This window comes from Bubalus bubalis, chromosome X (assembly GCF_019923935.1).
Source record: "Bubalus bubalis isolate 160015118507 breed Murrah chromosome X, NDDB_SH_1, whole genome shotgun sequence".
NCBI lineage: Eukaryota > Metazoa > Chordata > Mammalia > Artiodactyla > Bovidae > Bubalus > Bubalus bubalis.
Genome location: NC_059181.1, coordinates 69,203,616 through 69,219,059, shown reverse-complemented (window position 1 = coordinate 69,219,059; position 15,444 = coordinate 69,203,616). Strand labels below are relative to the sequence as shown.

Here is a 15,444-nt window from a genome sequence, read left to right as displayed (position 1 = left end):
ATGGACCTTTGTGGGCAAAGTAATGTCTGTGCTTTTTAATATGGTGTCTAGGTTGCTCATGACTTTCCTTCCAAAGAGCAAGCATGTTTTAATTTCATGGCTGCAGTCACCATCTGCAGTGATTTTGGAGCCCATCAAAAAATAAATTTTCTCACTGTTTCCATTTTTTCGCCATCTATTTGCCATGAAATGATGGTACCAGATGCCAGAATCTTAGTTTTCTGAATGTTGGGTTTTAATCCAACTTTTTGACTCTCTCACATTCATCAAGAGGCACTTTAGTTCTTCTTCGATTTCTGTCCTAAGGGTGGTGTCACCTGCATATCAGAGGTTACTGATATTTCTCCTGGAAATCTTGATTCCAGCTTGTGATTCCTCCAGCCCAGCATTTTGCATGATGTACTCTGCATAGAAGTTAAATAAGTAAGGTGACAATATGCAGCCTTGATCTACTCCTTTCCTGATTTGGAACCAATCTGTTGTTCCATGACCAGTTCTAACTGTTGCCTCTTGACCTGCATACAGATTTCTGAGGAGTCAAGTAAGGTGATCTGGCATTCCCATCTGTTTAAGAATTTTCCAGTTTCTTTTGATCCACACAGTCAAAGGCTTTGGCATAATCAATAAAGCATAAGTAGATGTTTTTTCCGAAACTCTCTCACTTTTTCAATGATCCAACAGATGTTGGCAATTTCATCTCTGGTTCCTCTGCCTTTTATAAATCCAGCTTAAACATCTGGAAGTTCTCAGTTCATGTACTTTTGAAGACTGGTTTAGAGAATTTTGAGCATTTATTTGATAGTTTGTGAGATGAGTGCAATTGTGTGGTATTTTGAACATTCTTTGGCATTGCCTTTCTTTGGGATTGGAATGAAAATTGACCTTTTCCAGCCTTGTGGCCATTTCTGAGTTTTCCAAAACTGCTGGCTTATTGAGTGCAGCACTTTCACAGCATCATCTTTGGGATTTGAAATAGCTCAGCTGGAATTCCATCACCTCCACTAGCTTAGTTTGTAGTGATGTTTCCTAAGGCCCACTTGACTTCCCATTCCAAGATGTCTGGCTCTAGGTGAGTGATCACGCCATTATGGTTATCTAGGCCATGAAGATCTTTTATGTACAGTTCTTCTGTGTATTCTTGCCACCTCTTCTTAACATCTTCTGCTTCTGTTAGGTCCATAGTATTTCCGTCCTTTCTTGAGCCCATCTTTGGATTAAATGTTCCCTTGGTATCTCTGATTTTCTTGAAGAGATCTTTAGTCTTGCCCATTCTATTGTTTTCATCTTTTTCTTTACAATGATCACTGAAGAAGGTTTCCTTATCTCTCCTTGCTGTTCTTTGAAACTGCATTCAAATGTGTATATCTTTCCTTTCCTCCTTTGTCTTTAGTTTCCCTTCTTTTCTTAGCTGTTTGTAAGTCCTCCTCAGACAATTATTTTGCCTTTTTGCATTTCTTTTTCTTGGGAATGGTCTTGATCACTGCCTCCTGTACAATTTCATGAACCTCTAGCCATAGTTCTTCAGGCACTCTGTCTATCAGATCTAATCCTTTGAATCTATTTGTCACTCCCACTGTATAATCATAAAGGACTTGATTTAGGTCATACCTGAATGATCTGGTGGTTTTCCCTACTTTCTTTAATTTAAGTTTGAACTTGGCAATAAGGAATTCATGATCTGAGCCACAGTCAGCTCCTGGTCTTGTTTTTGCTGACGGTATTGAGCTTCTCCATCTTTGGCTGCAAAGAAAATAATCAATCTGATTTCAGTATTGATCATCTGGTGATGTCCGTGTATACAGTCTTCTCTTATGTTGTTTGAAGAGGGTGTTTGCTGTAATCAGTAGCAAAGTTATTGAAAAACCATAGCCTTGACTACACTGACCTTTGTCGGGCAAAGTGATATCTCTGCTTTTTAATATGCTGTCTAGGTTGGTCATGGCTTTCTTCCAAGGAGCAAGTATCTTATAAATTCATGTCTGCAGTTGCAATCTGCAGTGATTTTGGAGCCCAAGAAAATGAAGTCTGTCACTGTTTCCATTGTTTCTCCATCTATTTGCCATGGAGTGATGGGACCAGATGCCATGATCTTTGTTTTTTGAATGTTGAATTTTAAGCCAAAATTTCCTCTCTCCTCTTTCACTTTCATCTATAGGCTATTTAGTTCTTCACTTTCTGACTTAAGGGTGGTGTCATCTGCATATCTGAGGTTATTGATATTTCTCCCAGAAATCTGGATTCCAGCTTGTTCTTCATCCAGCCCAGCATTTCTCATGATGTACTCTGCATATAAGTTAAATAAGCAGGGTGACACTATACAGCCTTGACGTGCTCCTTTCCCAATTTGGCACCTGTCTACTGTTTCATGTCAGGTTCTAGCTGTTGTTTCTTGACCTGCATACAGATTTCTCAGGAGGCAGGTAATTTGGCCTGGTATACCAATCTCTTGAAGAATGTTGCACAGTTTGTTGTGATCTACTTTTTCAAAGGCTTTGGCATGATCAATAAAGCAGAAGTTGATATTTTTCTGGAATTCTGTTGCTTTTTCTATGATCCAGTGGATGTTGGCAATTTGATCTCTGGTTCCTCTGCCTTTTCTAAAACCAGCTTGAACATCTGCAAGTTCCCAGTTCACATACTGTTGAAGCCTGGCTTGGAGAATTTTGAGCATTGATTTGCTAACGTGTGAGATAAGTGCAGTTGTGCAATAGTGTTAGCATTCTTTGGCATTGGCCTTCTTTGCGATTGGAATGAAAACTGACCTTTTCCAGTCCTGTGGCCACTGCTGAGTTTTCCAAATTCACTTATACATTCCTTATATTATTACAAATTCCTTTACATTATTCTATAAATCCTATTTTACTGTTAATACTTGCTAGTGCTTTTTTTTTTTTTCATTTGTTATTGTATCCTTCAGCTCTGAGCAATTCTTTTTTATATTTTCTAGTTCCTCTTTTAAATTCTCATTTAGATTATCCATTATTTTCACCAGTTCAGTTTACATTTTTGTTACTATTGATTTCATTTTTTATCAGCTAAATTATTTATCTATCTTTAATGAGTGTTTTTTTGTTTTGTTTTGTTTTGTTTTTTTTTGCTTAAAACATTTCTTAGTCTTCTATGTTTGTTTATCTTTCTCTGTGTCTGTGAACTGAAATGAAAGTTACCTAATCTTGTCTTGAGCAATTGCCCTTGTGTAAGAGCAACTCTGTGCAATCTGTATGTGCCCAGTGGCTTGTGTGGGAGTGCTACATCTGAAATGAGTATGGTTGCATTCCCCAGGGTGTGCTGGCATCACCACCTTAATGGGAGGTAAGCCTACAGTTGGAGGGGTTAGAATCAGAGTCATGTGCATACCAGCATTTGTCCTATGCTCAATGGCTATCACCATCCCTTGAAAGTGGGGTTGGAAAATGAGGGGCTGGAGGAGGAACCCTGAGTGAGGAGGATTTCTCCTAGGTGTGATGGCAGTCTTTGCCTTGGTTTACGATATGGCTGGGGCCTGAGGTCTTGGGCTGCACTTCTGTGCAGCATCTTGTTAGAAGCTGTCAGGACTGGTGCCACTGGTTTATGCCACACCACTGAGCTAACCCAATCTCCCACCTCCACAAATTGTGCACAGGAAAGTGCATTCATGTGATGGCAGTCCCTACCTTGGAACCAACTACACTCCCTCTGCAGTGTGTTCTGGGACACATGAGCTAGCAATGGTTACTTCTACCTTGATCGGCCCTAGCCAGCTCCATTCCCTCCAAGTGTGTGCACTGTCAAATACAATATCAACTTCTATCTTAGTAGGAAGCAATGCTGGAGCAAGATAGGCTGGAGCAGGAGCTCCATGGTGAGTAGTTTGAGAAGGAGGAAGTAGGAAGGAGTTGGTTTTGCTGTTTTATGGGTGGCAGAGAAGAGCTGGAGGAGGTGGAAGTGGGGACAGGAATGCCAAGAACACAGTGCAACTTTCTGAAAACAAATCATAATTACTGTCTGACTTTTGGGTTTTTATTTCCATAAGACCTTTCTATACAGTACCAATCTTTCTTCCACTATTTGCTTTAGTTTCAGTGCCTATATTAGATAAAGGTTCATGTTGTAAAATAAGTCAAAAGCACTCTGTAGTTATCACAACCATTCTGTCAGATTATCTAGTGCCAATTGCTTTCTGACACTGCATTTTTTTTTACATCTTCTTCATCACGTGTCACTGGTTCAGTTGCGAATCATATCCATCACATCATCATCTGTTAATTCTTCTGGTGTGGTGTCTGTTAGTTCTTGAATTTCTCCAAGATTCATATATTGAAACCCTGTAGCCACACCTTCTTGACCCTATTCACAATCTCTTATGATTTCCTTGATTGACTCTGTTGCAAATCCTGTAAAGTCATGCACAACATCTAAAGACAATGTTCTCCAGCATAAATTTATTGTTTTTGGCTTAGTGGCTTTCATAGGTTTTTTTCTATAACAACTATTGCATCTTCCATGGAGTAATCCTTCCAGATATTCATGATGTTCTCTCTATCAGGGTTCTCTTTCATAGAGGTGACTATCTGTTCCATAATGTACTGTGTGTAATGAGCCTTAAAGTCTGTATGACCTTGTCATCTAGAGGCTAAATTAGAGAAGTTGTGTTTGGGCACAAATATGCTACTTTGATTGCTTCAGTGTTGAACTCATAAGGTTCTGGGTGGCCAGGAGCACTGTCTAATATCAAAAGAATTTTAAAGTGTAATCCCTCACTGACAATGTATTTCCTGATTTTGAGGACAAAGAATCAATGTAGGCAATCCAGAAAAAAAATGGATTCTCCTGGTCCAGGCCTTTTTATTGTACAACCAAAAGACTGGCAGCTGATGTTTACATTTTCCCCTCCAGGCTCAAGGGTTTAGCAGCTTTAAAGATTAGGGAAATCCTGATTATAAATCCAACTGCATTTGCCCTACTACTTAGAGTTAGCCTATCCCTTCCTGCCTTAAATCCTGGTGATTTCATCTCTTCCTTACTAATACATGTCTTTTGTGGAATTTGTTTTTCAGATTATGACACTTTTGCCTGCACCCACATAGAAGCTGCACAATTGATGTGAGTAAAAAAAAAAAAAAAGTATTTCACAAAACTTCCAGGTTTTCATGACTGCTGATGTAGCCACAATAATGATTTCACAAATTTCCTTTTATCTTTTTTACAGTGGTCCTTAAGATAAATTATATTGAAATGATAGGCTACTGCATACATCAATCTATGGTATATATTTATCATTTCAACTTTTTCTCCTGAAGTCATGACCTTTCTCTGTTTCTTGTGAGCACTCCCATTTTCACAAATGGCATTTTGCATGAGTTTTATGGTGTTACTCAAGGTTAAGGTATTATACTAAATACAGTGAAAAATACATGAGAAGAACAAGCCATAACTCTTCACTGCACAACAAAACTTACTGGAAAGACAGATTGCTTACACAGAGATGATTAATATCACATGCCATTTTAAGCAGATACATAAAACTTTTGAACTCACCACAATAGCACCAGGAGATGGCTACCAAGCTTTTACTGTAGTATATTTTGTACCACAATTAATTTTGTGCAGTTATGATTTAATACTGCTTATTTATGTTTGCTTACATTTTTCTAGACTGCAAATGGTACTATGTACAGTCTATAAGTATTTTGTGCATAAATTTGAATATTTTTTTTAATTTTATTTTTTAACTTTACAATATTATATTGGTTTTGCCATATATCAAAATGAATCTGCCACAGGCATACATGTGTTTCCCATCCCGAACCCTCCTCCTTCCCCCCTCCCCATACCATCCCTCTGGGTCGTCCCATTGCACCAGCCCCAAGCATCCAGTATCGTGCATCGAAACTGGACTGGCAGCTCGTTTCATATATGATACTATACATATTTCAATGCCATTCTCCCAAATCATGCCACCCTCTCCCTCTCCCACAGAGTCCAAAAGACTGTTCTATACATCAGTGTCTCTTTTGCTGTCTCATACACAGGGTTATTGTTACCATCTTTCTAAATTCCATATATATGCGTTAGTATACTGTATTGGTGTTTTTCTTTCTGGCTTAATTCACTCTGTATAATAGGCTCCAGTTTCATCCACTTCATTAGAACTGATTCAAATGTATTCTTTTTAATGGCTGAGTAATACTCCATTGTGTATGTGTACCACACATCTCTTATCCATTCATCTGCTGATGGACATCTAGGTTGCTTCCATGTCCTGGCTATTATAAACAGTGCTGTGATGAACATTGGGGTACACGTGTCTCTTTCAATTCTGGTTTCCTCAGTGTGTATGCTCAGCAGTGGGATTGCTGGGTCATAAGGCAGTTCTATTTCCAGTTTTTTAAGGAATCTCCACACTGTTCTCCATAGTGGCTGTACTAGTTTTCATTCCCACCAACAGTATAAGAGGGTTCCCTTTTCTCCACACACTCTCCAGCATTTACTGCTTGTAGACTTTTGGATCACAGACATTCTGACTGGCGTGAAATGGTACCTCATAGTGGTTTTGATTTGCATTTCTCTGATAATGAGTGATGATGAGCATCTTTTCACGTGTTTGTTAGCCATCTGTATGTCTTCTTTGGAGAAATGTCTCTTTAGTTCTTTGGCCCATTTTTTGATTGGGTCGCTTATTTTTATGGAATTGAGCTGTAGGAGTCGCTTGTATATTTTTGAGATTAGTTGTTTGTCAGTTGCTTCCTTTGCTGTTATTTTCTCCCAATCTGAAGGCTGTCTTTTCACCTTGCTTATAGTTTCCTTTGTTGTGCAGAAGCTTTTAAGTTTAACTACATCCCATTTGTTTATTTTTGCTTTTATTTCCAATATTCTAGGAAGTGGGTCATAGAGGATCCTGCTGTGATGTATGTCGGAGAGTGTTTTGCCTATGTTCTCCTCTAGGAGTGTTATAGTTTCTGGTCTTACGTTTAGATCTTCAATCCATTTTGAGTTTATTTTTGTGTATGGTGTTAGAAAGTGTTCTAGTTTCATTCTTTTACAAGTGGTTGACCAGATTTCCCAGCACCACTTGTTAAAGAGATTGTCTTTAATCCATTGTATATTCTTGCCTCCTTTGTCAAAGATAAGGGGTCCATATGTGCGTGGATTTATCTCTGGGCTTTCTATTTTGTTCCATTGATCTCTATTTCTGTCTTTGTGCCAGTACCATACTGTCTTGATGACTGTCTTTGTAGTAGAGCCTGAAGTCAGGCAGGTTGATTCCTCCAATTCCATTCTTTTTTCTCCAGATAGCTTTGGCTATTTGAGGTTTTTTGTATTTCCATACAAATTGTGAAATTATTTGTTCTAGCTCTGTGAAGAATGCTGTTGGTAGCTTGATAGGGATTGCATTGAATCTATAGATTGCTTTGGGTAGTATACTCATTTTCACTGTATTGATTCTTCCAATCCATGAACATGGTATATTTCTCCATCCATTAGTGTTCTCTTTGATTTCTTTCACCAGTGTTTTATAGTTTTCTATACATAGGTCTTTAGTTTCTTTAGGTAGATATATTCCTAAGTATTTTATTATTTTCGTTGCAATGGTAAATGGAATTGTTTCCTTAATTTCTCTTTCTATTTTCTCATTATTAGTGTATAGGAATGCAAGGGATTTCTGTGTGTTGATTTTATATCCTGCAACTTTACTATAATCATTGATTAGTTCTAGTAATTTTCTGGTGGAGTCTTTAGGGTTTTCTATGTAGAGGATCATGTCATCTGCAAACAGTGAGAGTTTTACTTCTTCTTTTCCAATTTGGATTCCTTTTATTTCTTTTTCTGCTCTGATTACTGTGGCCAAAACTTCCAAAATTATGTTGAATAGTAATGGTGAAAGTGGGCACCCTTTTCTTGTTCCTGACTTTAGAGGAAATACTTTCAATTTTTCACCATTGAGGATAATGGGCTTGTCATATATAGCTTTTATTATGTTGAGATAAATTCCTTCTATTCCTGCTTACTGGAGAGTTTTTATCATAAATGGATGTTGAATTTTTTCAAAGGCTTTCTTTGCATCTATTGAGATAATCATATGGTTTTTATTTTTCAATTTGTTAATGTGGTGTATTACATTGATTGATTTGCAGATATTGAAGAATCCTTGCATCCCTGGGATAAAGCCCACTTGGTCATGGTGTATGATCTTTTTAATGTGTTGTTGGGTTCTGAATGCTAGAATTTTGTTAAGGATTTTTGCATCTATGTTCATCAGTGGTCTTGGCCTGTAGTTATCCTTTTTTGTGGCATCTTTGTCAGGTTTTGGATTAGGGTGATGGTGGCCTCATAGAATGAGTTTGGAAGTTTACCTTCCTCTGCAATTTTCTGGAAGAGTTTGAGTACGATAGGTGTTAGCTCTTCTCTAAATTTTTGGTAGAATTCAGCTGCGAAGCCGTCTGGACCTGGGCTTTTGTTTGCTGGAAGATTTTTGATTACAGTTTCAATTTCCATGCTTGTGATGGGTCTGTTAAGACTTTCTATTTCTTCCAGGTCCAGTTTTGGAAAGTTGTACTTTTCTAAGAATTTGTCCATTTCTTCCTCGTTGTCCATTTTATTGGCATATAATTGCTGATAGTAGTCTCTTATGATCCTTTGTATTTCTGTGTTGTCTGTTGTGATCTCTCCATTTTCATTTCTACTTTTATTGATTTGATTTTTCTCCCTTTGTTTCTTGATGAGTCTGGCTAATGGTTTGTCGATTTTATTTATCCTTTCACAGAACCAGCTTTTGGCTTTGTTGATTTTTGCTATGGTCTCTTTTGTTTCTTTCGCATTTATTTCTGCCCTAATTTTTAAGATTTCTTTCCTTCTACTAACCCTGGTATTCTTCATTTCTTCCTTTTCTAATTGTTTTAGGTGTAGAGTTAGGTTATTTATTTGACTTTTTTCTTGTTTCTTGAGGTATGCCTGTATTGCTATGAACTTTCCCCTTAGGACTGCTTTTACAGTTTCCCACAGGTTTTGGGTTGTTGTGTTCTCATTTTCATTCATTTCTATGCAAATTTTGATTCCTTTTTTTTATTTCTTCTGTGATTTGTTGGTTATTCAGCAGCGTGTTGTTCAGCCTCCATATGTTGGAATTTTTAATAGTTTTTTTTTCCTGTAATTGAGATCTAATCTTACTGCATTGTTGTAGGAAAAGATGCTTGGAATGATTTCAATTTTTTTGAATTTACCAAGACTAGATTTATGGCCCAGGATGTGATCTATCCTGGAAAAGGTTCTGTGTGCGCTTGTGAAAAAGGTGAAATTCATTGTTTTGGGATGAAATGTCCTATAGATATCAGTTAGGTCTAACTGGTCTATTGTATCATTTAAAATTTGTATTTCCTTATTAATTTTCTGTTTAGTTGATCTATCCATAGGTGTGAGTGGGGTATTAAAGTCTCCCACTATTATTGTGTTATTGTTTATTTTTCCTTTCATACTTGTTAGCATTTGTCTTACATATTGCAGTGCTCCAGTGTTGGGTGCATATATATTTATAATTGTTATATCTTCTTCTTGGATTGATCCTTTGATCATTATGTAGTGACCGTCTTTGTCTCTTTTCACAGACTGATTTAAAGACTATTTTAGCTGATATGAGTATTGCTACTCCTGCTTTCTTTTGGTCCCTATTTGCATGGAAAATCTTTTTCCAGCCCTTCACTTTCAGTCTGTATGTGTCCCCTGTTTGGAGGTGGGTCTCTTGTAGACAACATATGTAGGGGTCTTGTTTTTGTATCCATTCAGCCAGTCTTTGTCTTTTGGTTGGGGCATTCAACTCATTTACGTTTAAGGTAATTATTGATAAGTATGATCCTGTTGCCATTTATTTTATTGTTTTGGGTTCGAATTTATACACCGTTTTTGTGTTTCCTGTCTAGAGAATATCCTTTAGTATTTGTTGGAGAGCTGGTTTGGTCGTGCAGAATTCTATCAGCTTTTGCTTGTTTGTAAAGCTTTTGATTTCTCCTTCATATTTGAGTGAGATCCTTGCTGGGTACAATAATCTGGGCTGTAGGTTATTTTCTTTCATCATTTTAAGTATGTCTTGCCATTCCTTCCTGGCTTGAAGAGTTTCTATTGAAAGATCAGCTGTTATCCTTATGGGAATTCCCTTGTGTGTTATTTGTTGTTTTTCCCTTGCTGCTTTTAATATTTGTTCTTTGTGTTTGATCTTTGTTAATTTGATTAATATGTGTCTTGGGGTGTTTTGCCTTGGGTTTATCCTGTTTGGGACTCTCTGGGTTTCTTGGCCTTGAGTGATTATTTCCTTCCCCATTTTAGGGAAATTTTCAACTATTATCTCCTCAAGTATTTTCTCATGGTCTTTCTTTTTGCCTTCTTCTTCTGGGACCCCTATGATTCGATGTTGTAGCGTTTAATACTGTCCTGGAGGTCTCTGAGATTGTCCTCATTTCTTTTAATTCGTTTTTCTTTTGTCCTCTCTCATTCATTTATTTCTACCATTCTATCTTCTACCTCACTAATCCTATCTTCTGCCTCTGTTATTCTACTCTTGGTTCCCTCCAGAGTGTTTTTGATCTCATTTATTGCATTATTCATTATATATTGACTCTTTTTTATTTCTTCTAGGTCCTTGTTAAACCTTTCTTGCATCTTCTCAATCCTTGTCTCCAGGCTATTTATCTGTGATTCCATTTTTATTTCAAGATTTTGGATCAATTTCACTATCATTATTTGGAATTCTTTATCAGGTAGATTCCCTATCTCTTCCTCTTTTGTTTGGTTTGGTGGGCATTTATCCTGTTCCTTTATCTGCTGGTTATTCCTCTGTCTCTTCATCTTGTTTAAATTGCTGAGTTTGGGGTGTCCTTTCTGTATTCTGGCAGTTTGTGGAGTTCTCTTTATTGTGGCGTTTCCTCGCTGTGTGTGGGCTTGTACAGGTGGCTTGTCAAGGTTTCTTGGTTAGGGAAGCTTGTGTCGGTGTTCTGGTGGGTGGAGCTGGATTTCTTCTCTCTGGAGTGCAATTAAGTGTTCAGTAATGAGTTATGAGATCTCTATGGTTTTGGGGTGACTTTGGGCAGCCTGTATCTTGGAGCTCAGGGCTGCGTTCCTGTGTTGCTGGAGAATTTGCTTGGTATGTCTTGCCCTGGAACTTGTTGGCCCTTGTGTGGTGCTTGGTTTCAGTGTAGGTATGGAGGAGTTTGATGAGCTCCTGTCAATTAATGTTCCCTGGAGTCAGGAGTTCCCTGGAGTCAGGGTTTGGATTTAAGCCTCCTGCTTCCAGTTATCAGTCTTATTTTTACAGTAGTTTCAAAACTTCTCCTTCTATACAGAACCATTGATAAAACATCTAGGTTAAAGATGAAAAGTTTCTCCACCATGAGGATCACCCAGAGAGGTTCACAGCGTTACATGGAGAGGAGAAGAGGGAGGAGGGAGTTAGAGGTGACCCGAATGAGATGAGGTGGAATCATTAGAGGAGAGAGCGGGCTAGCCAGTAATCACTTCCTTATGTGCACTCCACATCTGGACCTCTCAGAGATGTTCATGGAGTTATACAGAGAAGAGAAGAAGGAGGAAGGAGGCAGAGGTGGCCAGGAGGATAAAAGGGGGGAATGAAAAGGAGGGAGACAGATCGAGCCAGTAATCAGTTCCCTAAGTGTTCTCCACCGTCTGGAACACACAGAAATTCACAGAGTTGGGTAGAGCAGAGAGGGGTTAGGGAGGAGACACAGGCGACCTGGTGGAGAAAAAGGAGAGTCCAAAGGGGGAGAGAGCAGTCAAGCCAGTAATCTCGCTTTCTAGTAAAAAATGGGTACTGAAGATTGGGTTCTTAAAGGTACAAAATTGGTAACAAATACATAAAATCAAAAATTAAAAATCTAGAGTAGAGTTTGGAATTTCAAAAATACAATGTCAAAGAAAAGAAGAAGGAAAAGAAAGAGAGAAAAAGAAAAAAAAGTCACAAAAATTATAAAGAAAATATAGGTGCAAAATTGTAACAAATACCAAAAAGCAAAAGTTGAAAATCTAGAGCAGAGTTTGGAATTTCAAAAATACAATGTTAAAGAAAAGAAGAAGAAAAAGAAAGAGAGGCAAAAGTTGCAAAAATTATAAAGAAAATATAGTTACAAAATTGATAACAAATACCAAAAAGCATAAATTAAAATCTAGAGTTTGGAATTTCAGATATACAATGTTGAAGAAGAGAAAGAGAGAGAGAGAGAAGAAAAAAAAGTCACAAAAATTATTTAAAAAAATAGGTACAAAAATGATAACAAATACCAAAAAGCTAAAATTAAAAATCTAGAGTAGGGTTTGGAATTTCAAAAATACAATGTTAAAGGAAAAAAAAAAAAAAAACAAGGTCACAAAAATTATAAAATATATATATATGAAGTTTGTTGGTCTCTGATTTCTGCCCTGTCACAAAGGGGACGGTGGTGGATATTTTTTTTTTACGCTCACTTGTTCAGTCACGCTGTGGGGAGGGAGGGACACTTCAAACAAATAACACTGGCATGTGCTCACAGTGCCTCGGCCACACTGGGCCTGCCCCCACTCACGGCGTGTTTAGCTTCCCTGCCCACACTGCTCAGGCTCTAGGTTGCTCCGCCAGGAACCATCCACGGCTGGCCCTGGGCTGCTTGCACCTCCCAGGTCTAAGCCACTCAGGTTCAGGCACTCGGGTAGTCCTCAGAGGTGCAGACTCGGTTGGGCCTGTGTTTTGTGCCCTTCCCAGGTCCAAGCAGCTCAGGTGATGAGGTGTTTGGCGAGCGCAGTTGCTGCAACTTATCGCCTCCCCGCCGCTTGGTTATCTAGGTGTACAACCGGAGCGCCTTCTCAGGCGGATGTTGACCTTACAGAACCCCAAGAAGTTTTAGCTAGCAAAGAAGCCTGCTTACAGTTTTGTAGATAATGTCTCTCTGGGGCTGCGATTGCCCCCTTACGGCTCTGGCTGCTTGTCACCAGAGGGGGATGGTCTGCAGCAGGCTATCTCTGTTCAGTCCTTTGTTTCGTGCGCAGGTCTGGCGGTGTCTTAGGTTAGGGCTGGCTTTTCGCATGGTACATATCCCACAGTCTGGTTTGCTAGCCCAAATTATTTCACTCACATAGCGCTCAGGGTATTTAGGTCAGATCCTTACTCTAAGAGATGCAGCCCGCGCTGCACCTCCCTGCCCAGGCCCTGCTTGCTAGTGGCGTGTGCAGGCGTCTGTGCTGCTTCTCCGCTGGGGGAGTTACCATAGGGCTCATAATCTGTGGGTTTTAATTGTTTATTTATTTTTCCTCCCTGTTATGTTGCCCTCTGTGCTTCCAAGGCTCGGCACAGATTCGGCAGTGAGAATGTTTCCTGGTGTTTGGAAACTTCTCTCTTTTTAAGACTCCCTTCCCAGGATGGAGCTCCATCCCTCCCTCTTTTGTCTCTTTTTTGTCTTTTATATTTTTTCCTACCTCCTTTTGAAGACAATGGGTTGCTTTTCTGGGTGCCTGATGTCCTCTGCCAGCATTCAGAAGTTGTTTTGTGGAATTTACTCGGCGTTTAAATGTTCTTTTGATGAATTTGTGGGGGAGAAAGTGTTCTCCCCATCCTATTCCTCTGCCATCTTCTGTTTTTTATTGTATCTGTGTATATTTTATTGTAGTAGAAGACAAAATAGTATTTATGTATGTTTTATGCATTCATGATGTACCTTAATTTTTTAATATTTCTAATCTGTGCGGTTTGTTATTGATATTTCTGCTGGCAATCTTGATTCCAGCTTCTGCTTCATCCAGCCCAGCATTTCACATGATGTACTCTGCATATAAGTTAAATAAGCTGGGTGACAATATACAGCCTTGACATACTCCTTTCCCAACTTAGAACCAGTCTTCTGTTCCATGTCCGATTCTAACTGTTGCTTCTTGACTTGTATATAGATTTCTCAGGAGGCAGGTAAGGTGACCTGGTATCCTCATCTCTTTAAAAATTTTCCACAGCTTGTTGTTGTCCACACAGTCAAAGGCTTTGGCATAGTTGATAAAACAGAAGTAGATGTTTTTTTGGAACTCTCTTGCTTTTTCTATGATCCAATGGATGTTGGCAATTTGATCTCTGGTTCCTCTGCCTTTTCTAAATCCAACTTGAACATAAGCAAGTGATGGAACTGATACCATGATCTTAGGGTTTGTTTGTTTTTTTGTTTTTTTGTTTTTTTTTTTTAATATTGAGTTTTAAGCCGGCTTTTTCACTCCTCCTTCACCCTCACTAAGAGGCTCTTTATTTTCTCTTCACTTTCTGCCATTAGAGTGGTATCATCTGCATATCTGGGGTTGTAGATATTTCTCCCAGCAATCTCGATTCCAGCTTGTACTTCATCCAGCCCAGCATTTTGCATGATGTGCTCTGGTATAAGTTAAATAAACAGATTGACAATAAACAGCATTGTCATGCTCCTTTCTCAATCCTAAACTAGTCAATTTTTCCATACAGGTTTCTAACTGTTTCTTCTTGACCTGCATACAGGTTTCCCAGGAGACAGGTAAGATGGTCTGGTATTCCCATCTCTTTAAGAGTTTTCCACAGTTTGTTATGACCACACCACCAAAGGCTTTTGCTTAGTCAATGAAACAATAGCTGTTTTTTCTTAAATTCCTTTTGCTTTCTCTATGATCCAGTGAATGTGGCAATTTGGTCTCTGGTTCCTCTGCCTTTTCTAAAACCACCTTTAAAATCTGGAAGTTCTCAGTTCACATAATGCTGAAGCCTAGCTTAGAGGATTTTGAATATAACCTTACTAGCATGGGGGACTGGAGAAGGCAATGGCACCCCACTCCAGTACTCTCGCCTGGAAAATTCCATGGATGGAGGAGCCTGGTAGGCTGCAGACCATGGGGTTGCTAAGAGTCGGACACAACTGAGCAACTTCACTTTCACTTTTCACTTTCATGCATTGGAGAAGGAAATGGCAACCCACTCCAGTACTCTTGCCTTGAGAATCCCGAGACAGGGGAGCCTGGTGGGCTGCTGTCTATGGGGTTGCACAGAGTCGGACACGACTGAAGTGACTTGGCAGCAGCAGCAGCAGCATAAGCTTATAAGGTTTTGACATTTTTTCAAATGGACCAACCATATAATATTCAGTTCAGTTCAGTTCAGTTCAGTCACTCAGTCGTGTCCGACTCTTTGTAACCCCATGAATTGCAGCACGCCAGGCCTCCCTGTCCATCACCAACTCCCGGAGTCTACTCAAACTCACTTCCATCAAGTCGGTGATGCCATCCAGCCATCTCATTCTCTGTCATCCCCTTCTCCTCCTTCCCCCAATCCCTCCCATCATCAAGGTCTTTTCCAATGAGTCAACTCTTTGCATGAGGTTGCCAAAGTATTGGGGTTTCAGCTTCAGCGTCAGTCTTTCCAATGAACACCCAGGATTGATCTCCTTTAGGATGGACTGGTTGGATCTCCTTGCAGTCCAAGGGACTCTC

At 39.1% G+C, this 15,444-nt stretch overlaps 1 long non-coding RNA gene across 1 annotated transcript; it reads left to right on the top strand.

Moving 5' to 3' along the window:
• The first annotated feature begins 3,240 nt into the window (after positions 1-3,240).
• On the top strand, positions 3,241-14,581 carry LOC112582237. Its single transcript, XR_003106764.2, has 3 exons — positions 3,241-3,312; positions 5,037-5,082; positions 14,450-14,581. It is a non-coding gene; the product is annotated as an uncharacterized LOC112582237 (long non-coding RNA).
• Positions 14,582-15,444: the final 863 nt, after the last annotated feature.